We start from the raw sequence: 23,927 nt of genomic DNA, 5'->3' as shown, positions 1-23,927 counted from the left end.
TGAGAAAGAAACTAGAATTAGATAATCTAGAGGATTATTTAAATCTGAGGAAATTTATGGAGGCCCAGATTTCAGAGTATTTAAGCACAAATCACTTGACAACCCATTGATGTAATGGCAGTTGGACTTGGATATGCCCCTTGGACACCCCCACTGTAATGACAGTTGAATCTGGACATGCCCATGGACACACCCCCTGGTCATGCCAGATATCAAAGGAAAAGCTTGGTCAGTTGGGAGAGTGCTCAGGATAGTGAGCAGAGCAGCATGAGCCCATTTGCTGGGGGCCAGAGATAAAACATCAGGGAGATTTGTATCTATCCCTTTTACCTTTCTTTCTTGAACCCGGGCCTCCTCCAGCCACCTCTAGCTGGTGAATTATTTTTTTCTTTTTCTTTTTTTTTTCACTTTTTAGTGTTTAGGTCACACCTGGCAATGCTCAGGGGTTACTCCTGGCTCTGCCCTCAGAAATCGCTCCTGGCAGGCTCCGGGTGGGGGGAGGAGGACCATATGGGATGCCAGAATTTGAACCACCATCCATCCTGGTTGGCTGCGTGCAAGACAAACAACCCTACCTCTGTGCTATCTCTCCAGCCTGGGCTGGTGAATTTTCATCTTTCCCTCTTTCTCTGAACACCCCAGGCAAGGACAGCAGGCCTCAGACTTTAGGAGGAATAAAATGGACCCAGTAGCTGGATTCCATGTGCCTCTTTGAGCCTTGCAGCACTGGACCTTGAACTTCTGTATTGTGCAGCCTTGCAGCCCTGGCAGCCTTGGGCCCTTGCAGCCTTGCAGCAGCCAAGCAGCAGGCAGACTTGCAGCTTAACACAGTAACCTATAGAAGCCTGGAAAACTTGCAGCTTACCACAGTAACTCTACAGCAGCAAATAACTCTACAACATTGACAACTCAGGCTTCTAAAAGTAGAAGGGACTGACTTTCCATCATCAGATATCTAGACATATTAGCTGAATGGTCCGGTGATCTGAATTTGTATATAAGATGAAGGTGAACTTCCAAGCTGAGAGACTGTGGTCAAGGCGAGGGAATATGGCCAAATGATTAGTCTATGTATGGGTACATTTTTTAATATAATTAGTTTATTTAAGCACCATGGTTACAAAATTGTTTATGATTGAGTTTCACTACCCTTTGCCAGTGCACATTTCCTGTCACCAATGCCCCCACAGTTTCCCTCCCATTCCCCTGCCTGCCTATGTGACAGACATTTTGCCTCTCTCTCTTTTCTCCCCCTTTTGATACTGCAGTATCAAAAATATTAATTAATGTTAATAAAACGGTAATATGGGTACATATTTCTAAAACATTTTGTAGGTTTGAGGTTTTTTTAAGTTGGAAAACAAACAAAAAAGAAAAAATAATTCATATGTTGAATTACTAGGAGATTAGAGCCTTTACCACCCATGATATGGGAGAAACTATTGACCCAATACTCATCAGATAAGAGGCTAAAATCTAAGACATACAAGGTACTGATAGAACTCAACAACAAATCTAACCCCATTAAGAAATAGGGAGAAGAAATAAAGTGACATTTCCTCAATGAAGAAATACAGATGTTCGAAAAGCACCTGAAAAAGTGCTCCACATCACTACACATCAGCGAGATGCAAATCAAAACAACAAGGAGGGACTATCTCACACCACAGAGACTGGCACACATTACAAAGTGTTGGTATGGATGTGAGGAGAAAGCAACTGGTGATGAGAATGCTATCTAATCAAACCTTTCTGGAAACCAATATAGATATTCCTCAAAATACTGGAAATTAAGCTCACATATGATCCATCTAATACTATTATTTGGGATATACCCTAGGAACACAAAAATACAGTACAAACATGATTTCTGCTCTCCTATGTTCATTTCAATGCTATTTACAATGGCCAGAATCTGGAAACAGCCCAGATGAGTGGTTGAACAAACCATGGTACGTCTACACAATGGAATACTATTAAGAAGAATGAAATAATGAAATTTGTTTATACATGGATGGACATGGAGACTATTATGATGAATGAAATGAGTCAGAAGGAGAGAAATAGAGACACAGAATAGTCTCACTCATCTGTGGGGTTTAAGAAAAATAAAAATCGGGCCCGGAGAGATAGCACAGCGGCATTTGCCTTGCAAGCAGCCGATCCAGGACCAAAGGTGGTTGGTTCGAATCCCGGTGTCCCATATGGTCCCCTGTGCCTGCCAGGAGCTGTTTCTGAGCAGTCAGCCAGGAGTAACCCCTGAGCAACGCCGGGTGTGGCCCAAAAAAAAAACAAAAAAAAAAAAAAAAAAAAAAAAAAAAAGAAAAATAAAAATCAGTATGGTAATAATACCCAGAGAAAATACAGATGATGGCCAGAAGGACCAGCCCATGAACTGAAGCTTACCACAAAGAGCAGTGAGTGCAGCTACTAACAACTACCATAATAATGATAGTGAGAGAGAGAAATAGAAATCCTGTCCCAAAGACAATTGGAGAACATTGGTGGTGAGAAAGTTACACTGGTGAGGGTTGGTGTACATTCCATGACTGAAACCCAACTAGAAACATTTTTATATCCAGAGTCCTTAAATAAATAAATTATTTTTAAAAAGGGGAGTTAGGATCTTTAGGAGGCAATAAAGAAATGATAGGATGGGATTATAAAATGAGACCTTAATCTGATAGAATTGGTGGCTTTATAAGGAGAAATCTCCTCACCCACTCTCCCTCTTCCACTCCTTCCCTTCATATGAGGAATCAGTGAGGAGGCAGAAATCTGATGAATCTTGGACTTGTCTGCCTCTAGAATTTTAAGAAAATAAATGACTATAATTTAAGTCAACTAGTTCATGATTCTTTGTTATAGTAGACTCAATAGGCAAAGAAAATTATAATTTCACAACATTTAGTTATGTATGGGCGCATTTACTGTCTTTTTAGTGTTCATTTATCTGTATAGCTTTTAAGTGAAACAAAAAATATATCATTAATATGTGTAATATTGTTAGGCTGGATCCACAGAGATATGGAGATACCTGAGATAGAAAGTCAAAGAATAGAGTTTAATAGAGCTCATGTTGGGGACTCCTGGACAAAAAGACACTGAGAGCTCTGTGCAGTCTTCTAGCACATATTTTATATTTTTCTTACAAAGGCGGGGAAAGACAAAGCTATATTCCTCTCTTTTTTTTTTTTCGGGCCACACCTGTTTGATGCTCAGAGGTTTGCCCCTGGCTTTGGGGGGACCATATGGGACGCCAGGGGATCGAACCGTGGTCCTTCCTTGGCTTGCCCTTGCAAGGCAGACACCTTACCTCTAGCGCCACCTCACTGGCCCCGTCAAAGCTATATTCCTACCTCATTGATGTGTGGTGGGTTATAGAAAAAGAAAACAAGGTTAGAGTGCCCAAGACATTCTGGTGAGTTTTTGGACATTTACACAATTTATGAGATTTTCCTTTCCTATTCTCATGCTCTTAAGGCTCAAACTCAATTTACCTGGGGGCCGCAGGAGGCAAAGTCAGGGTGATCCTTGAGTGCAAAGTCAGTAGTAAGCCTTGAACATTGGGGGGTGTGACCCAAACAACTAAAACAAAACAAAACAAAAAAAAAAGATTCCTCTAGGGCAGGGCCACAAAATGTTGTACGGAGAGCCGTTTGCGGCCTATGGGCCGCAAGTTTGAGACCCTTGTATGGAGAGCCCATTCCTAGAGTAATTGCTCCTGGGTGTTTTTCTTTATTTTTGTTTACAGTCCACCTGGAAAGTGTCTGTTTGAGATTAACACTTTGTTGCCATATTCTGCTACCCATCTTTAAACGACTTTTTTTTGGAGGGGCCACACCTGGCAGTGCTCAAGGTTTACTTTAAACTTGTCTTTTTTTTTTGGAGGGACCATACCTGGCAGTGCTCAAGAGTTACTCCGGGCTCTGTGCTCAGAAATAGGTCCTGGCAGGTTGAATGGACCATATGGCAAATGCCCTACCCGCTGTGTTATCACTCAGGTCCCCACTCTAAACTTTTCACTGGGCTGAGTCATGCTGCCCCTGAACACACACACACACACACACACACACACACACTAAACAATGCATGGCAGTAAGAATATCCTGACATATTTGTGACACACGTACATATATCACGTTCATGCTAACGTCTGGCAGCTCTAATTTGGCTTCCAAGCCTGGAATTGTTTGTTCAAGGTTCCTATAATGGGAGCTATCACAATATGTACATGAGATAGATATAAACAAAAAGTGCACAGTGATGGTGACAATAATCACTGTTTCCTGGGACACAGTGGGCAGGGTACTTGCCTTTACAGGGTTGACTTGGGTTCATTCCCTGGCACTGCAGATAGTCCTCTTAGCATGTCAGACATGATCCCTGTTCTTAGGACAAGGAATAACCCCTGAAAATTGCCAGATGTGGCTCAAAAATCTTTTTAGAAGTATAAACAAAACAAAATCGGTGTGGGAGAAAAATCAAGGACTCATTAGATAATAAATTACTATATGAAAGTCAAAATGACAAAGGTAGGTGACCATTATGAAATTTATTTATTTTTTTTAATTTTTTATCTTTATTTAAACACCGTGATTACAAACATGATTATAGTTGTATGATTACAGTCATGTAAAGAGCACCCCCCTTCACCGGTGCAACATTCCCACCACCAATTTCCCAGATCTCCCTCCTCCCCACCCCCCTAAACCTGTACTCGAGACAGGCTTTCTACTTCCCTCATTCATTCACATTTTATGATAGTTTTCAGTGTAGTCATCTCTGCAACTGCACTCATCACTCTATGTGATGAGCTGCATGTCCTGAGCTGCACCTATCAGCCCTCATCTCTCTTGTCTCTGAGATACTGTTAAAAATGTCCTTCATTTTTCTTAAAGCCCATAGATGAGTGAGACCATTCTGCGTCTTTCTCTCTCCCTCTGACTTACTTCACTCAGCATAATAGATTCCATGTACATCCATGTATTGGAAAATTTCATGACTTCATCTCTCCTGATGGCTGCATAGTATTCCATTGTGTATATGTACCACAGTTTCTTCAGCCACTCATCTGTTGAAGGGCATCTTGGTTGTTTCCAGAGTCTGGCTATTGTAAATAGCGCTGCAATGAATATAGGAGTAAGGAAGGGTTTTTTGTATTGTATTTTTGTGTTTCTTGGGTATATTCCTAGGAGTGGTATAGCTGGATCGTATGGAAGCTCAATTTCCAGTTTGTGAAGGAATCTCCATATCGCTTTCCATAAAGGTCGTACTAGACGGCATTCCCACCAGCAGTGAAAAAGAGTTCCTTTCTCTCCACATCCCCGCCAGCACTGCTTGTTTTCCTTTTTTGTGATGTGTGCCAATCTCAGTGGCGTGAGGTGGTACCTCATAGTAGTTTTGATTTGCATCTCCCTGACGATTAGTGATGTTGAACATCTTTTCATGTGCCTTTTGGCCATTTGCCTTTCTTCTTTTTCAAAGTGTCTGTTCATTTCTTCTCCCCATTTTTTGATGGGGTTAGTTGTTTTTTTCTTGTATAGTTCTGTCAGTACCTTGTAAATTTTGGATATTAGCCCTTTATCTGATGTGTATTGGGTGAATAATTTCTCCCACTCAGTGGGTGGCCTTTGTATTCTGGGCACTATTTCCTTTGAGATGCAGAAGCTTTTCAGCTTAATATAGTCCCATCTGTTTATCTCTGCTTCCACTTGCTTGGAAAGTGCTGTCTCCTCCTTAAAGATGCCTTTAGTCTCAATGTCCTGGAGTGTTTCACCTACATGTTGTTCTATATACCTTATAGTTTCAGTTCTGATATCAAGGTCTTTAATCCATTTGGATTTTACCTTTGTATATGGTGTTAGCTGGGGGTCTGAGTTCGCTTTTTTGCAAGTGGTTAACCAGTTGTGCCAACACCACTTGTTGAATAGGCTTTCCCTGCTCCACTTAGGATTTCTTGCTCCTTTATCAAAAACAAGGTGGTTATATGTCTGAGGAACCTTCTCTGAGTACTCAAGCCTATTCCACTGATCTGAGGGTCTGTTTTTATTCCAATACCATGCTGTTTTTATAACTGTTGCTTTGTAATACAACTTAAAATTGGGGAAAGTAATGCCTCCCATATTCCTTTTCCCAAGGAGTGCTTTAGCTATTCGAGGTTGTTTGTTGTTCCAGATGAATTTCAGAAGTATTTGATCCACTTCTTTGAAAAATGTCATGGGTATCTTTAGAGGAATCGCGTTAAATCTGTACAATGCTTTTGGAAGTATTGCCATTTTAATGATGTTGATCCTGCCAATCCATGAGCATGGTATGTGTTTCCATTTCCGCGTGTCCTCTCTTATTTCTTGGAGCAGTGTTTTGTAGTTTTCTTTGTATAGATCCTTCACATCTTTAGTCAGGTTGACTCCAAGATATTTGAGTTTGTGTGGAACTAATGTGAATGGGATTGTTCTCTTTTTTTTTTTTTTTTTTTTTTGGTTTTTGGGCCACACCCTGTGACGCTCAGGGGTTACTCCTGGCTATGCGCTCAGAAGTTGCTCCTGGCTTCTTGGGGGACCATATGGGACGCCGGGGGATCGAACCGCGGTCCGTCCTAGGCTAGCGCAGGCAAGGCAGGCACCTTACCTCCAGCGCCACCGCCCGGCCCGGGATTGTTCTCTTAATGTCCATTTTTTCCCTATCATTATTAGTGTATAAAAAGGCCATTGATTTTTGTGTGTTAATTTTGTATCCTGCCACTTTGCTATACAAATCTATTATTTCTAGAAGCTTTTTGGTAGAGTCTTTAGGGTTTTCTAAGTAGAGTATCATGTCATCTGCAAACAGTGAGAGCTTGACTTCTTCCTTTCCTATCTGGATTCCCTTGATATCTTTTTCTTGCCTAATCGCTATAGCAAGTACTTCCAGTGCTATGTTGAATAGGAGTGGTGAGAGAGGACAGCCTTGTCTTGTACCAGAATTTAGAGGAAAGGATTTTAGTTTTTCTCCATTGAGGATAATATTTGCCACTGGCTTCTGGTAGATGGCTTTGACTATATTGAGAAAGGTTCCTTTTATTCCTATCTTGCTGAGAGTTTTCATCAAGAATGGGTGTTGAACATTATCAAATGCTTTTTCTGCATCTATTGATATGACCATGTGATTTTTATTTTTGTTGTTGTTTATGTTGTGTATTATATTGATAGATTTACGGATGTTAAACCATCCTTGCATTCCTGGGATGAAACCTACTTGATCAAAGTGAATGATCTTCTTGATGAGGCACTGGATCCTGTTCGCCAGGATTTTGTTGAGGATCTTTGCAACTGTGTTCATCAGGGATATTGGTCTGTAATTTTCTTTTTTGGCAGCATCTCTACCAGGTTTTGGTATTAAGGTGATGTTGGCTTCATAAAAGCTATTTGGAAGTATTCCTGTTTTTTCGATTTCATAAAAGAGCCTGGCCAGAATTGGTAGTAGTTCCTCTTGAAAGGTTTGAAAGAATTCATTCGTGAATCCATCAGGGCCTGGGCTTTTGTTTTTGGGTAAATTTTTGATTACAGTTTTAATTTCCTCAATAGTGATGGGGGTGTTTAGATATGCTACCTCTTCTTTATTCAACCGTGGAAGGTTATATGAGTTCAGAAATTTATCCATTTCTTCCAGGTTCTCATATTTAGTGGCATAGAGTTTCTCAAAGTATTCTCTGAATACCCTTTGAATCTCTGCAGTATCTGTAGTGATCTCCCCCTTTTCATTTCTAATACGCGTTATCAAGTTTCTCTCTTTCTTTTGCTTTGTGAGTTTTGCCAATGGTCTATCAATCTTGTTTATTTTTTCAAAGAACCAACTTCTGCTTTCGTTGATCTTTCGGATTGTTTTTTGGGTTTCCACTTCGTTGATTTCTGCTCTCAGCTTTGTTATTTCCTTCTGTCTCCCTATTTTTGGGTCCTTTTGTTGAGCACTTTCTAGTTCTATTAGCTGTGTCATTAAGCTACTCAGGTAAGCTCCTTCTTCCTTCCTGATGTGTGCTTGCAAAGCTATAAAATTTCCTCTCAGTACTGCTTTTGCTGTGTCCCATAAGTTCTGATAGTTTGTGTCTTTATTGTCATTTGTTTCCAGGAACCTTTTGATTTCCTCCTTAATTTCATCTCGGACCCACTGGTTATTGAGTATGAGGCTGTTTAACTTCCAGGTGTTAAATTTTTTCTTCTGTGTCCCTTTGCAGTTCACATCTAACTTCAGAGCCTTGTGGTCAGCAAAGGCAGCCTGCAAAATGTCTATCTTTTTTATTTTATGGAGGTATGTTTTATGTGCCAGCACGTGATCTATCCTGGAGAATGATCCATGTACATTGGAAAAGAATGTGTATCCAGGTTTCTGAGGATAGAGTGCCCTATATATAACTACTAGGCCTCTTTCATCCATTTCTCTTTGCAGTTCTAGTATATTTTTGTTGGGTTTCCATTTGGTTGACCTATCAAGTGTTGACAAGCCTGTGTTGAGGTCTCCCACAATTATTGTGTTATTATTGATATCCTTCTTCAGATATGTCAACAATTGTATTAAATACTTTGCTGGACTCTCATTCGGTGCGTATATGTTTAGGAGAGTGATTTCATCTTGCTGTACAAATCCCTTGATTAGTACATAATATCCATCTTTGTCCCTTACAACTTTTCTGAGTATAAAGTTTGTGTCATCTGATATTAGTATGGCCACCCCCGCTTTTTTAAGGGTGTTGTTTGCTTGAATGATTTTCCTCCAGCCTTTGATTTTGAGTCTATGTTTATTCTGACTATTCAGGTGTGTTTCTTGTAGACAGCAGAAGGTTGGCTTCAGTTTTTTGATCCATTTCGGCACTCTGTGCCTCTTAACTGGTGCATTTAGTCCATTGACATTGAGAGAAATAATTGTCATGGGATTTATTGCCATCTTTGTGTAGAAGTTTGGTGTGTTTTTTGTTCTGTCTTGTTTTTAGAGTAGATCTTTCAGTTTTTCTTTTAAGGCTGGTTTTGAGTCTGCAAAGATTTTGAGCTGTTGTTTATCTGTGAAGCCGTGTATACATCCGTCAAACCTGAAACTTAGTTTTGCTGGGTGCAATATTCTTGGCGAAGCATTTATTTCATTGAGTTTTGCCACTACGTCCCACCACTGCCTTCTGGCCTTGAGTGTTTCTGGTGACAGGTCTGCTGTAAAATTCAAGGATGCTCCCTGGAATGTAATTTCCCTTTTCAATCTTGCTGCTTGCAGTATTCTATCTCTATCGGTGGGTTTCATCATGGTGACTAGGATGTGTCTTGGGGTGTTTCTACTGGGGTCTTTTTTAGCTGGTACACTTCGGGCATGCAGGATTTGGTCACATGTTTTCTTTAGCTCTGGTAGTTTCTCTGTGATGATGTTCTTAACCATTGATTCTTCCTGAAGATTTTCTTCTTGGGTCTCTGGAACTCCAATGATTCTAAAGTTGTTTCTGTTGAGCTTATCAAAGACTTCTATTTTCATCTTCTCATATTCTTTGAGTAAATTTTCCATTGTCTGATCATTTGATTTGAGGCTTTTTTCTAATCTCTTCTGCTGTGTAAAGTTGTTATGCATCTCGTCTTCTAGGCACTAATTCTATCGTCAGCTGCTGTTAACCTGTTGGAAAACTCATCCATTATGTTCTTCAATTCGTCTACTGAGTTTTTCAGACCTGTTATCTGATCTGATATTTCAGTTTGGAGTTTTCTGATTTCTATCTTCATATTCTCTTGATTTTTATTAGTGCTCTGATTTATACTTTCTTTGATATCTGTTAGCAACCTCCATATTTCGTCTCTAAACTCCATTTCTGAAAGACTGCTTAGGTAGTTGGTCGTTGTTGGGTCATCAGAGTTTCCATCTTCATTCACTATGGTGGAAGTTGGTCTGCGTAGTCTCCCCATTGTCTCGCTTATGCTGTGGGTTTTTCTACGTGTTGTGGTGGTACTCATTGGCGAGGTGGAGTGCGTGGCTGCGAAGCGCAGCGGAGCGGCCGCGCTCCGGCCCCCAAACACTCACCTCAGCCGAGGCAAGCCGTCAGGGGATGCCTGGGGAGGCCCCCAAATGTCTGCCAAGCAAAGGAAAACAGCACAATCCACAACTCCAACAGAAAACACAGCCTCAGCGAGACACGCCTTGAAGAGATTAATGCTGAATGAGGTCAAAGTTCCCAGGTTGATGCAGGCTGGGGGAGGTCCCAAAATGTCTACCGGGCCTAGGGGTCCAGCAGTCAGCCTGATCCGCAACTCCGGCCCCCGAACACCTCAGCCGAGGCAAGCCGTCAGGGGATGCCTGGGGAGGCCCCCAAATGTCTGCCAAGCAAAGGAAACCAGCACAATCCACAACTCCAACAGAAAACACGCCTCAGCGAGACACGCTTTGAAGAGATTAATGCTGAATGAGGTCAAAGTTCCCAGGTTGATGCAGGCTGGGGGAGGTCCCAAAATGTCGGCCAAGCCTAGGGGTCCAGCAGTCAGCCTGATCCGCAACTCCGGCCCCCGAACACCTCAGCCGAGGCAAGCCGTCAGGGGATGCCTGGGGAGGCCCCCAAATGTCTGCCAAGCAAAGGAAACCAGCACAATCCACAACTCCAACAGAAAACACGCCTCAGCGAGACACGCCTTGAAGAGATTAATGCTGAATGAGGTCAAAGTTCCCAGGTTGATGCAGGCTGGGGGAGGTCCCAAAATGTCTGCCGGGCCTAGGGGTCCAGCAGTCAGACTGATCCGCAACTCCGGCCCCCAAACACTCACCTCAGCCGAGGCAAGCCGTCAGGGGATGCCTGGGGAGGCCCCCAAATGTCTGCCAAGCAAAGGAAACCAGCACAATCCACAACTCCAACAGAAAACACAGCCTCAGCGAGACACGCCTTGAAGAGATTAATGCTGAATGAGGTCAAAGTTCCCAGGTTGATGCAGGCTGGGGGAGGTCCCAAAATGTCTGCCGGGCCTAGGGGTCCAGCAGTCAGCCTGATCCGCAACTCCGGCCCCCAAACACTCACCTCAGCCGAGGCAAGCCGTCAGGGGATGCCTGGGGAGGCCCCCAAAAGTCTGCCAAGCAAAGGAAACCAGCACAATCCACAACTCCAACAGAAAACACAGCCTCAGCGAGACACGCCTTGAAGAGATTAATGCTGAATGAGGTCAAAGTTCCCAGGTTGATGCAGGCTGGGGGAGGTCCCAAAATGTCTGCCGGGCCTAGGGGTCCAGCAGTCAGCCTGATCCGCAACTCCGGCCCCCGAACACCTCAGCCGAGGCAAGCCGTCAGGGGATGCCTGGGGAGGCCCCCAAATGTCTGCCAAGCAAAGGAAACCAGCACAATCCACAACTCCAACAGAAAACACGCCTCAGCGAGACACGCCTTGAAGAGATTAATGCTGAATGAGGTCAAAGTTCCCAGGTTGATGCAGGCTGGGGGAGGTCCCAAAATGTCTGCCGGGCCTAGGGGTCCAGCAGTCAGCCTGATCCGCAACTCCGGCCCCCAAACACCTCAGCCGAGGCAAGCCGTCAGGGGATGCCTGGGGAGGCCCCCAAATGTCTGCCAAGCAAAGGAAACCAGCACAATCCACAACTCCAACAGAAAACACGCCTCAGCGAGACACGCCTTGAAGAGATTAATGCTGAATGAGGTCAAAGTTCCCAGGTTGATGCAGGCTGGGGGAGGTCCCAAAATGTCGGCCGGGCCTAGGGGTCCAGCAGTCAGCCTGATCCGCAACTCCGGCCCCCAAACACCTCAGCCGAGGCAAGCCGTCAGGGGATGCCTGGGGAGGCCCCCAAATGTCTGCCAAGCAAAGGAAACCAGAACAATCCACAACTCCAACAGAAAACACAGCCTCAGCGAGACACACCTTGAAGAGATTAATGCTGAATGAGGTCAAAGTTCCCAGGTTGATGCAGGCTGGGGGAGGTCCCAAAATGTCTGCCGGGCCTAGGGGTCCAGCAGTCAGCCTGATCCGCAACTCCGGCCCCCAAACACTCACCTCAGCCGAGGCAAGCCGTCAGGGGATGCCTGGGGAGGCCCCCAAATGTCTGCCAAGCAAAGGAAACCAGCACAATCCACAACTCCAACAGAAAACACAGCCTCAGCGAGACACGCCTTGAAGAGATTAATGCTGAATGAGGTCAAAGTTCCCAGGTTGATGCAGGCTGGGGGAGGTCCCAAAATGTCTGCCGGGCCTAGGGGTCCAGCAGTCAGCCTGATCCGCAACTCCGGCCCCCAAACACTCACCTCAGCCGAGGCAAGCCGTCAGGGGATGCCTGGGGAGGCCCCCAAGTGTCTGCCAAGCAAAGGAAACCAGCACAATCCACAACTCCAACAGAAAACACAGCCTCAGCGAGACACGCCTTGAAGATATTAATGCTGAATCAGGTCAAAGTTCCCAGGTTGATGCAGGCTGGGGGAGGTCCCAAAATGTCTGCCGGGCCTAGGGGTCCAGCAGTCAGCCTGATCTGCAACTCCGGCCCCCAAACACTCACCTCAGCCGAGGCAAGCCGTCAGGGGATGCCAGGGGAGGCCCCCAAGTGTCTGCCAAGCAAAGGAAACCAGCACAATCCACAACTCCAACAGAAAACCCACAGCGTAAGCGAGACACGCCTTGAAGAGATTAATGCTGAATCAGGTCAAAGTTCCCAGGTTGATGCAGGCTGGGGGAGGTCCCAAAATGTCTGCCGGGCCTAGGGGTCCAGCAGTCAGCCTGATCTGCAACTCCGGCCCCCAAACACTCACCTCAGCCGAGGCAAGCCGTCAGGGTATGCCTGGGGAGGCCCCCAAATGTCTGCCAAGCAAAGGAAACCAGCACAATCCACAACTCCAACAAAAAACCCACAGCGTAAGCGAGACACGCCTTGAAGAGATTAATGCTGAATCAGGTCAAAGTTCCCAGGTTGATGCAGGCTGGGGGAGGTCCCAAAATGTCTGCCGGGCCTAGGGGTCCAGCAGTCAGCCTGATCTGCAACTCCGGCCCCCAAACACTCACCTCAGCCGAGGCAAGCCGTCAGGGGATGCCTGGGGAGGCCCCCAAGTGACTGCCAAGCAAAGGAAACCAGCACAATCCACAACTCCAACAGAAAACACAGCCACAGCGAGACACGCCTTGAAGAGATTAATGCTGAATCAGGTCAAAGTTCCCAGGTTGATGCAGGCTGGGGGAGGTCCCAAAATGTCTGCCGGGCCTAGGGGTCCAGCAGTCAGCCTGATCTGCAACTCCGGCCCCCAAACACTCACCTCAGCCGAGGCAAGCCGTCAGGGGATGCCTGGGGAGGCCCCCAAGTGTCTGCCAAGCAAAGGAAACCAGCACAATCCACAACTCCAACAGAAAACTCACAGCCCCAGCGAGACACGCCTTGAAGAGATTAATGCTGAATCAGGTCAAAGTTCCCAGGTTGATGCAGGCTGGGGGAGGTCCCAAAATGTCTGCCGGGCCTAGGGGTCCAGCAGTCAGCCTGATCTGCAACTCCGGCCCCCAAACACTCACCTCAGCCGAGGCAAGCCGTCAGGGGTTGCCTGGGGAGGCCCCCAAGTGTCTGCCAAGCAAAGGAAACCAGCACAATCCACAACTCCAACAGAAAACTCACAGCCCCAGCGAGACACGCCTTGAAGAGATTAATGCTGAATCAGGTCAAAGTTCCCAGGTTGATGCAGGCTGGGGGAGGTCCCAAAATGTCTGCCGGGCCTAGGGGTCCAGCAGTCAGCCTGATCTGCAACTCCGGCCCCCAAACACTCACCTCAGCCGAGGCAAGCCGTCAGGGGATGCCTGGGGAGGCCCCCAAATGTCTGCCAAGCAAAGGAAACCAGCACAATCCACAACTCCAACAGAAAACACGCCTCAGCGAGACACGCCTTGAAGAGATTAATGCTGAATGAGGTCAAAGTTCCCAGGTTGATGCAGGCTGGGGGAGGTCCCAAAATGTCTGCCGGGCCTAGGGGTCCAGCAGTCAGCCTGATCCGCAACTCCGGCCCCCGAACACCTCAGCCGAGGCAAGCCGTCAGGGGATGCCTGGGGAGGCCCCCAAATGTCTGCCAAGCAAAGGAAACCAGCACAATCCACAACTCCAACAGAAAACACGCCTCAGCGAGACACGCTTTGAAGAGATTAATGCTGAATGAGGTCAAAGTTCCCAGGTTGATGCAGGCTGGGGGAGGTCCCAAAATGTCGGACAAGCCTAGGGGTCCAGCAGTCAGCCTGATCCGCAACTCCGGCCCCCGAACACCTCAGCCGAGGCAAGCCGTCAGGGGATGCCTGGGGAGGCCCCCAAATGTCTGCCATCAAAGGAAACCAGCACAATCCACAACTCCAACAGAAAACACGCCTCAGCGAGACACGCCTCAGCCGGGCAAGCCGTCAGGGGATGCCTGGGGAGGCCCCCAAGTGTCTGCCAAGCAAAGAAACCAGCACAATCCACAACTCCAACAGAAAACTCACAGCCCCAGCGAGACACGCCTTGAAGAGATTAATGCTGAATCAGGTCAAAGTTCCCAGGTTGATGCAGGCTGGGGGAGGTCCCAAAATGTCTGCCGGGCCTAGGGGTCCAGCAGTCAGCCTGATCTGCAACTCCGGCCCCCAAACACCACCTCAGCCGAGGCAAGCCGTCAGGGGATGCCTGGGGAGGCCCCCAAGTGTCTGCCAAGCAAAGAAACCAGCACAATCCACAACTCCAACAGAAAACTCACAGCCCCAGCGAGACACGCCTTGAAGAGATTAATGCTGAATCAGGTCAAAGTTCCCAGGTTGATGCAGGCTGGGGGAGGTCCCAAAATGTCTGCCGGGCCTAGGGGTCCAGCAGTCAGCCTGATCTGCAACTCCGGCCCCCAAACACTCACCTCAGCCGAGGCAAGCCGTCAGGGGATGCCTGGGGAGGCCCCCAAGTGTCTGCCAAGCAAAGAAACCAGCACAATCCACAACTCCAACAGAAAACTCACAGCCCCAGCGAGACACGCCTTGAAGAGATTAATGCTGAATCAGGTCAAAGTTCCCAGGTTGATGCAGGCTGGGGGAGGTCCCAAAATGTCTGCCGGGCCTAGGGGTCCAGCAGTCAGCCTGATCTGCAACTCCGGCCCCCAAACACTCACCTCAGCCGAGGCAAGCCGTCAGGGGATGCCAGGGGAGGCCCCCAAGTGTCTGCCAAGCAAAGAAACCAGCACAATCCACAACTCCAACAGAAAACTCACAGCCCCAGCGAGACACGCCTTGAAGAGATTAATGCTGAATCAGGTCAAAGTTCCCAGGTTGATGCAGGCTGGGGGAGGTCCCAAAATGTCTGCCGGGCCTAGGGGTCCAGCAGTCAGCCTGATCTGCAACTCCGGCCCCCAAACACTCACCTCAGCCGAGGCAAGCCGTCAGGGGATGCCTGGGGCGGCCCCCAAGTGTCTGCCAAGCAAAGAAACCAGCACAATCCACAACTCCAACAGAAAACTCACAGCCCCAGCGAGACACGCCTTGAAGAGATTAATGCTGAATCAGGTCAAAGTTCCCAGGTTGATGCAGGCTGGGGGAGGTCCCAAAATGTCTGCCGGGCCTAGGGGTCCAGCAGTCAGCCTGATCTGCAACTCCGGCCCCCAAACACCACCTCAGCCGAGGCAAGCCGTCAGGGGATGCCTGGGGAGGCCCCCAAGTGTCTGCCAAGCAAAGAAACCAGCACAATCCACAACTCCAACAGAAAACTCACAGCCCCAGCGAGACACGCCTTGAAGAGATTAATGCTGAATCAGGTCAAAGTTCCCAGGTTGATGCAGGCTGGGGGAGGTCCCAAAATGTCTGCCGGGCCTAGGGGTCCAGCAGTCAGCCTGATCTGCAACTCCGGCCCCCAAACACTCACCTCAGCCGAGGCAAGCCGTCAGGGGATGCCTGGGGAGGCCCCCAAGTGTCTGCCAAGCAAAGAAACCAGCACAATCCACAACTCCAACAGAAAACTCACAGCCCCAGCGAGACACGCCTTGAAGAGATTAATGCTGAATCAGGTCAAAGTTCCCAGGTTGATGCAGGCTGGGGGAGGTCCCAAAATGTCTGCCGGGCCTAGGGGTCCAGCAGTCAGCCTGATCTGCAACTCCGGCCCCCAAACACTCACCTCAGCCGAGGCAAGCCGTCAGGGGATGCCTGGGGAGGCCCCCAAGTGTCTGCCAAGCAAAGAAACCAGCACAATCCACAACTCCAACAGAAAACTCACAGCCCCAGCGAGACACGCCTTGAAGAGATTAATGCTGAATCAGGTCAAAGTTCCCAGGTTGATGCAGGCTGGGGGAGGTCCCAAAATGTCTGCCGGGCCTAGGGGTCCAGCAGTCAGCCTGATCTGCAACTCCGGCCCCCAAACACTCACCTCAGCCGAGGCAAGCCGTCAGGGGATGCCAGGGGAGGCCCCCAAGTGTCTGCCAAGCAAAGAAACCAGCACAATCCACAACTCCAACAGAAAACTCACAGCCCCAGCGAGACACGCCTTGAAGAGATTAATGCTGAATCAGGTCAAAGTTCCCAGGTTGATGCAGGCTGGGGGAGGTCCCAAAATGTCTGCCGGGCCTAGGGGTCCAGCAGTCAGCCTGATCTGCAACTCCGGCCCCCAAACACTCACCTCAGCCGAGGCAAGCCGTCAGGGTATGCCTGGGGAGGCCCCCAAGTGTCTGCCAAGCAAAGAAACCAGCACAATCCACAACTCCAACAGAAAACTCACAGCCCCAGCGAGACACGCCTTGAAGAGATTAATGCTGAATCAGGTCAAAGTTCCCAGGTTGATGCAGGCTGGGGGAGGTCCCAAAATGTCTGCCGGGCCTAGGGGTCCAGCAGTCAGCCTGATCTGCAACTCCGGCCCCCAAACACTCACCTCAGCCGAGGCAAGCCGTCAGGGGATGCCTGGGGAGGCCCCCAAGTGACTGCCAAGCAAAGAAACCAGCACAATCCACAACTCCAACAGAAAACTCACAGCCCCAGCGAGACACGCCTTGAAGAGATTAATGCTGAATCAGGTCAAAGTTCCCAGGTTGATGCAGGCTGGGGGAGGTCCCAAAATGTCTGCCGGGCCTAGGGGTCCAGCAGTCAGCCTGATCTGCAACTCCGGCCCCCAAACACTCCCCTCAGCCGAGGCAAGCCGTCAGGGGATGCCTGGGGAGGCCCCCAAGTGTCTGCCAAGCAAAGAAACCAGCACAATCCACAACTCCAACAGAAAACTCACAGCCCCAGCGAGACACGCCTTGAAGAGATTAATGCTGAATCAGGTCAAAGTTCCCAGGTTGATGCAGGCTGGGGGAGGTCCCAAAATGTCTGCCGGGCCTAGGGGTCCAGCAGTCAGCCTGATCTGCAACTCCGGCCCCCAAACACTCACCTCAGCCGAGGCAAGCCGTCAGGGGATGCCTGGGGAGGCCCCCAAGTGTCTGCCAAGCAAAGAAACCAGCACAATCCACAACTCCAACAGAAAACTCACAGCCCCAGCGAGACACGCCTTGAAGAGATTAATGCTGAATCAGGTCAAAGTTCCCAGGTTGATGCAGGCTGGGGGAGGTCCCAAAATGTCTGCCGGGCCTAGGGGTCCAGCAGTCAGCCTGATCTGCAACTCCGGCCCCCAAACACTCACCTCAGCCGAGGCAAGCCGTCAGGGGATGCCTGGGGAGGCCCCCAAGTGTCTGCCAAGCAAAGAAACCAGCACAATCCACAACTCCAACAGAAAACTCACAGCCCCAGCGAGACACGCCTTGAAGAGATTAATGCTGAATCAGGTCAAAGTTCCCAGGTTGATGCAGGCTGGGGGAGGTCCCAAAATGTCTGCCGGGCCTAGGGGTCCAGCAGTCAGCCTGATCTGCAACTCCGGCCCCCAAACACTCACCTCAGCCGAGGCAAGCCGTCAGGGGATGCCTGGGGAGGCCCCCAAGTGTCTGCCAAGCAAAGGAACCAGCACAATCCACAACTCCAACAGAAAACTCACAGCCCCAGCGAGACACGCCTTGAAGAGATTAATGCTGAATCAGGTCAAAGTTCCCAGGTTGATGCAGGCTGGGGGAGGTCCCAAAATGTCTGCCGGGCCTAGGGGTCCAGCAGTCAGCCTGATCTGCAACTCCGGCCCCCAAACACTCACCTCAGCCGAGGCAAGCCGTCAGGGGATGCCTGGGGAGGCCCCCAAGTGTCTGCCAAGCAAAGGAAACCAGCACAATCCACAACTCCAACAGAAAACTCACAGCCCCAGCGAGACACGCCTTGAAGAGATTAATGCTGAATCAGGTCAAAGTTCCCAGGTTGATGCAGGCTGGGGGAGGTCCCAAAATGTCTGCCGGGCCTAGGGGTCCAGCAGTCAGCCTGATCTGCAACTCCGGCCCCCAAACACTCACCTCAGCCGAGGCAAGCCGTCAGGGGATGCCTGGGGAGGCCCCCAAGTGTCTGCCAAGCAAAGGAAACCAGCACAATCCACAACTCCAACAGATAACTCACAGCCCCAGCGAGACACGCCTTGAAGAGATTAATGCTGAATCAGGTCAAAGTTCCCAGGTTGATGCAGGCTGGGGGAGGTCCCAAAATGTCTGCCGGGCCTAGGGGTCCAGCAGTCAGCCTGATCTGCAACTCCGGCCCCCAAACACTCACCTCAGCCGAGGCAAGCCGTCAGGGGATGCCTGGGGAGGCCCCCAAGTGTCTGCCAAGCAAAGGAAACCAGCAAAATCCACAACTCCAACAGAAAACTCACAGCCCCAGCGAGACACGCCTTGAAGAGATTAATGCTGAATCAGGTCAAAGTTCCCAGGTTGATGCAGGCTGGGGGAGGTCCCAAAATGTCTGCCGGGCCTAGGGGTCCAGCAGTCAGCCTGATCTGCAACTCCGGCACCCAAACACTCACCTCAGCCGAGGCAAGCCGTCAGGGGATGCCTGGGGAGGCCCCCAAGTGTCTGCCAAGCAAAGAAACCAGCACAATCCACAACTCCAACAGAAAACTCACAGCCCCAGCGAGACACGCCTTGAAGAGATTAATGCTGAATCAGGTCAAAGTTCCCAGGTTGATGCAGGCTGGGGGAGGTCCCAAAATGTCTGCCGGGCCTAGGGGTCCAGCAGTCAGCCTGATCCGCAACTCCGGCCCCCAAACACTCACCTCAGCCGAGGCAAGCCGTCAGGGGATGCCTGGGGAGGCCCCCAAGTGTCTGCCAAGCAAAGAAACCAGCACAATCCACAACTCCAACAGATAACTCACAGCCCCAGCGAGACACGCCTTGAAGAGATTAATGCTGAATGAGGTCAAAGTTCCCATGTTGATGCAGGCTGGGGGAGGTCCCAAAATGTCTGCCGGGCCTAGGGGTCCAGCAGTCAGCCTGATCTGCAACTCCGGCCCCCAAACACTCACCTCAGCCGAGGCAAGCCGTCAGGGGATGCCTGGGGAGGCCCCTAAGTGTCTGCCAAGCAAAGAAACCAGCACAATCCACAACTCCAACAGAAAACTCACAGCCCCAGCGAGACACGCCTTGAAGAGATTAATGCTGAATCAGGTCAAAGTTCCCAGGTTGATGCAGGCTGGGGGAGGTCCCAAAATGTCTGCCGGGCCTAGGGGTCCAGCAGTCAGCCTGATCCGCAACTCCGGCCCCCAAACACTCACCTCAGCCGAGGCAAGCCGTCAGGGGATGCCTGGGGAGGCCCCCAAATGTCTGCCAAGCAAAGGAAACCAGCACAATCCACAACTCCAACAGAAAACTCACAGCCCCAGCGAGACACGCCTCAGCCGAGGCAAGCCGTCAGGGGATGCCTGGGGGAGGTCCCAAAATGTCTGCCGGGCCTAGGGGTCCAGCACAATCCACAACTCCAACAGAAAACACGCCTCAGCGAGACAAGCCTCAGCCGAGGCAAGCCGTCAGGGGATGCCTGGGGAGGCCCCCAAGTGTCTGCCAAGCAAAGGAAACCAGCACAATCCACAACTCCAACAGAAAACTCACAGCCCCAGCGAGACACGCCTTGAAGAGATTAATGCTGAATCAGGTCAAAGTTCCCAGGTTGATGCAGGCTGGGGGAGGTCCCAAATTGTCTGCCGGGCATAGGGGTCCAGCAGTCAGCCTGATCCGCAACTCCGGCCCCCAAACACTCACCTCAGCCGAGGCAAGCCGTCAGGTGATGCCTGGGGAGGCCCCCAAGTGTCTGCCAAGCAAAGAAACCAGCACAATCCACAACTCCAACAGATAACTCACAGCCCCAGCGAGACACGCCTTGAAGAGATTAATGCTGAATGAGGTCAAAGTTCCCAGGTTGATGCAGGCTGGGGGAGGTCCCAAAATGTCTGCCGGGCATAGGGGTCCAGCAGTCAGCCTGATCCGCAACTCCGGCCCCCAAACACTCACCTCAGCCGAGGCAAGCCGTCAGGGGATGCCTGGGGAGGCCCCCAAGTGTCTGCCAAGCAAAGAAACCAGCACAATACACAACTCCAACAGAAAACACGCCTCAGCGAGACACGCCTCAGCCGAGGCAAGCCGTCAGGGGATGCCTGGGGAGCCCCCAAATGTCTGCCAAGAAAGGAAACCAGCACAATCCACAACTCCAACAGAAAACACGCCTCAGCGAGACACGCCTTGAAGAGATTAATGCTGAATGAGGTCAAAGTTCCCAGGTTGATGCAGGCTGGGGGAGGTCCCAAAATGTCTGCCGGGCCTAGGGGTCCAGCAGTCAGCCTGATCTGCAACTCCGGCCCCCAAACACTCACCTCAGCCGAGGCAAGCCGTCAGGGGATGCCTGGGGAGGCCCCCAAATGTCTGCCAAGCAAAGGAAACCAGCACAATCCACAACTCCAACAGAAAACTCACAGCCCCAGCGAGACACGCCTTGAAGAGATTAATGCTGAATCAGGTCAAAGTTCCCAGGGTGATGCAGGCTGGGGGAGGTCCCAAAATGTCTGCCGGGCCTAGGGGTCCAGCAGTCAGCCTGATCCGCAACTCCGGCCCCCAAACACTCACCTCAGCCGAGGCAAGCCGTCAGGGGATGCCTGGGGAGGCCCCCAAGTGTCTGCCAAGCAAAGAAACCAGCACAATCCACAACTCCAACAGAAAACTCACAGCCCCAGCGAGACACGCCTTGAAGAGATTAATGCTGAATCAGGTCAAAGTTCCCAGGTTGATGCAGGCTGGGGGAGGTCCCAAAATGTCTGCCGGGCCTAGGGGTCCAGCAGTCAGCCTGATCTGCAACTCCGGCCCCCAAACACTCACCTCAGCCGAGGCAAGCCGTCAGGGGATGCCTGGGGAGGCCCCTAAGTGTCTGCCAAGCAAAGAAACCAGCACAATCCACAACTCCAACAGAAAACTCACAGCCCCAGCGAGACACGCCTTGAAGAGATTAATGCTGAATCAGGTCAAAGTTCCCAGGTTGATGCAGGCTGGGGGAGTTCCCAAAATGTCTGCCGGGCCTAGGGTTCCAGCAGTCAGCCTGATCCGCAACTCCGGCCCCCAAACACTCACCTCAGCCGAGGCAAGCCGTCAGGGGATGCCTGGGGAGGCCCCCAAATCTGCCAAGCAAAGGAAACCAGCACAATCCACAACTCCAACAGAAAACACGCCTCAGCAAGACACGCCTCAGCCGAGGCAAGCCGTCAGGGGATGCCTGGGGAGGCCCCCAACGGTCTACCAAGCAAAGGAAACCAGCACAATCCACAACTCCAACAGAAAACACGCCTCAGCGAGACACGCCTTGAAGAGATTAATGCTGAATGAGGTCAAAGTTCCCAGGTTGATGCAGGCTGGGGGAGGTCCCAAAATATCTGCCGGGCCTAGGGGTCCAGCAGTCAGCCTGATCCGCAACTCCGGCCCCCAAACTCTCACCTCAGCCGAGGCAAGCCGTCAGGGATGCCTGGGGAGGCCCCCAAATGTCTGCCAAGCAAAGAAACCAGCACAACCACAACTCCAACAGAAAACACGCCTCAGCGAGACACGCCTCAGCCAAGGCAAGCCGTCAGGGGATGCATGGGGAGGCCCCCAAGTGTCTGCCAAGCAAAGAAACCAGCACAATCCACAACTCCAACAGAAAACACGCCTCAGCGAGACACGCCTTGAAGAGATTAATGCTGAATGAGGTCAAAGTTCCCAGGTTGATGCAGGCTGGGGAGGTCCCAAAATGTCTGCCGGGCCTAGGGGTCCAGCAGTCAGCCTGATCTGCAACTCCGGCCCCCAAACACTCACCTCAGCCGAGGCAAGCCGTCAGGGGATGCCTGGGGAGGCCCCCAAGTGTCTGCCAAGCAAAGAAACCAGCACAATCCACAACTCCAACAGAAAACTCACAGCCCCAGCGAGACACGGCTTGAAGAGATTAATGCTGAATCAGGTCAAAGTTCCCAGGTTGATGCAGGCTGGGGGAGGTCCCAAAATGTCTGCCGGGCCTAGGGGTCCAGCATTCAGCCTGATCTGCAACTCCGGCCCCCAAACACTCACCTCAGCCGAGGCAAGCCGTTAGGGGATGCCTGGGGAGGCCCCCAAGTGTCTGCCAAGCAAAGAAACCAGCACAATCCACAACTCCAACAGATAACTCACAGCCCCAGCGAGACACGCCTTGAAGAGATTAATGCTGAATCAGGTCAAAGTTCCCAGGTTGATGCAGGCTGGGGGAGGTCCCAAAATGTCTGCCGGGCCTAGGGGTCCAGCAGTCAGCCTGATCCGCAACTCCGGCCCCCCAAACACTCACCTCAGCCGAGGCAAGCCGTCAGGGGATGCCTGGGGAGGCCCCCAAGTGTCTGCCAAGCAAAGAAACCAGCACAATCCACAACTCCAACAGAAACACAGCCTCAGCGAGACACGCCTTGAAGAGATTAATGCTGAATCAGGTCAAAGTTCCCAGGTTGATGCAGGCTAGGGGAGGTCCCAAAATGTCTGCCGGGCCTAGGGGTCCAGCAGTCAGCCTGATCTGCAACTCCGGCCCCCAAACACTCACCTCAGCCGAGGCAAGCCGTCAGGGGATGCCTGGGGAGGCCCCCAAGTGTCTGCCAAGCAAAGAAACCAGCACAATCCACAACTCCAACAGAAAACTCACAGCCCCAGCGAGACACGCCTCAGCCGAGGCAAGCCGTCAGGGGAGGCCTGGGGAGGCCCCCAAATGTCTGCCAAGCAAAGGAAACCAGCACAATCCACAACTCCACCAGAAAACACAGCCTCAGCGAGACACGCCTTGAAGAGATTAATGCTGAATCAGGTCAAAGTTCCCAGGTTGATGCAGGCTGGGGGAGGTCCCAAAATGTCTGCCGGGCCTAGGGGTCCAGCAGTCAGCCTGATCTGCAACTCCGGCCCCCAAACACTCACCTCAGCCGAGGCAAGCCGTCAGGGGATGCCTGGGGAGGCACCCAAGTGTCTGCCAAGCAAAGAAACCAACACAATCCACAACTCCAACAGAAAACTCACAGCCCCAGCGAGACACGCCTCAGCCGAGGCAAGCCGTCAGGGGATGCCTGGGGGAGGTCCCAAAATGTCTGCCAAGCAAAGGAAACCAGCACAATCCACAACTCCAACAGAAAACACGCTTCAGCGAGACAAGCCTCAGCCGAGGCAAGCCGTCAGGGGATGCCTGGGGAGGCCCCCAAGTGTCTGCCAAGCAAAGAAACCAGCACAATCCACAACTCCAACAGAAAACTCACAGCCCCAGCGAGACACGCCTTGAAGAGATTAATGCTGAATGAGGTCAAAGTTCCCAGGTTGATGCAGGCTGGGGGAGGTCCCAAAATGTCTGCCGGGCCTAGGGGTCCAGCTGTCAGCCTGATCCGCAACTCCGGCCCCCAAACACTCACCTCAGCCGAGGCAAGCCGTCAGGGGATGCCTGGGGAGGCCCCCAAATGTCTGCCAAGCAAAGGAAACCAGCACAATCCACAACTCCAACAGAAAACACGCCTCAGCGAGACACGCCTCAGCCGAGCAAGCCGTCAGGGGATGCCTGGGGAGGCCCCCAAATGACTGCCAAGCAAAGGAAACCAGCACAATCCACACTCCAACAGAAAACACGCCTCAGC

General features: G+C 50.6%; 1 pseudogene; it reads left to right on the top strand.

Moving 5' to 3' along the window:
* LOC125995019 (E3 ubiquitin-protein ligase TRIM7-like) overlaps window positions 1–23,927 on the top strand; it is a 35,508-nt pseudogene that overhangs the window by 310 nt on the left and 11,271 nt on the right.

Source organism: Suncus etruscus, chromosome 17 (genome assembly GCF_024139225.1).
Source record: "Suncus etruscus isolate mSunEtr1 chromosome 17, mSunEtr1.pri.cur, whole genome shotgun sequence".
Lineage (NCBI taxonomy): Eukaryota > Metazoa > Chordata > Mammalia > Eulipotyphla > Soricidae > Suncus > Suncus etruscus.
The sequence above is the reverse complement of the archived record's forward strand: the minus strand, read 5'-3'. Positions and strand labels throughout refer to the sequence as shown.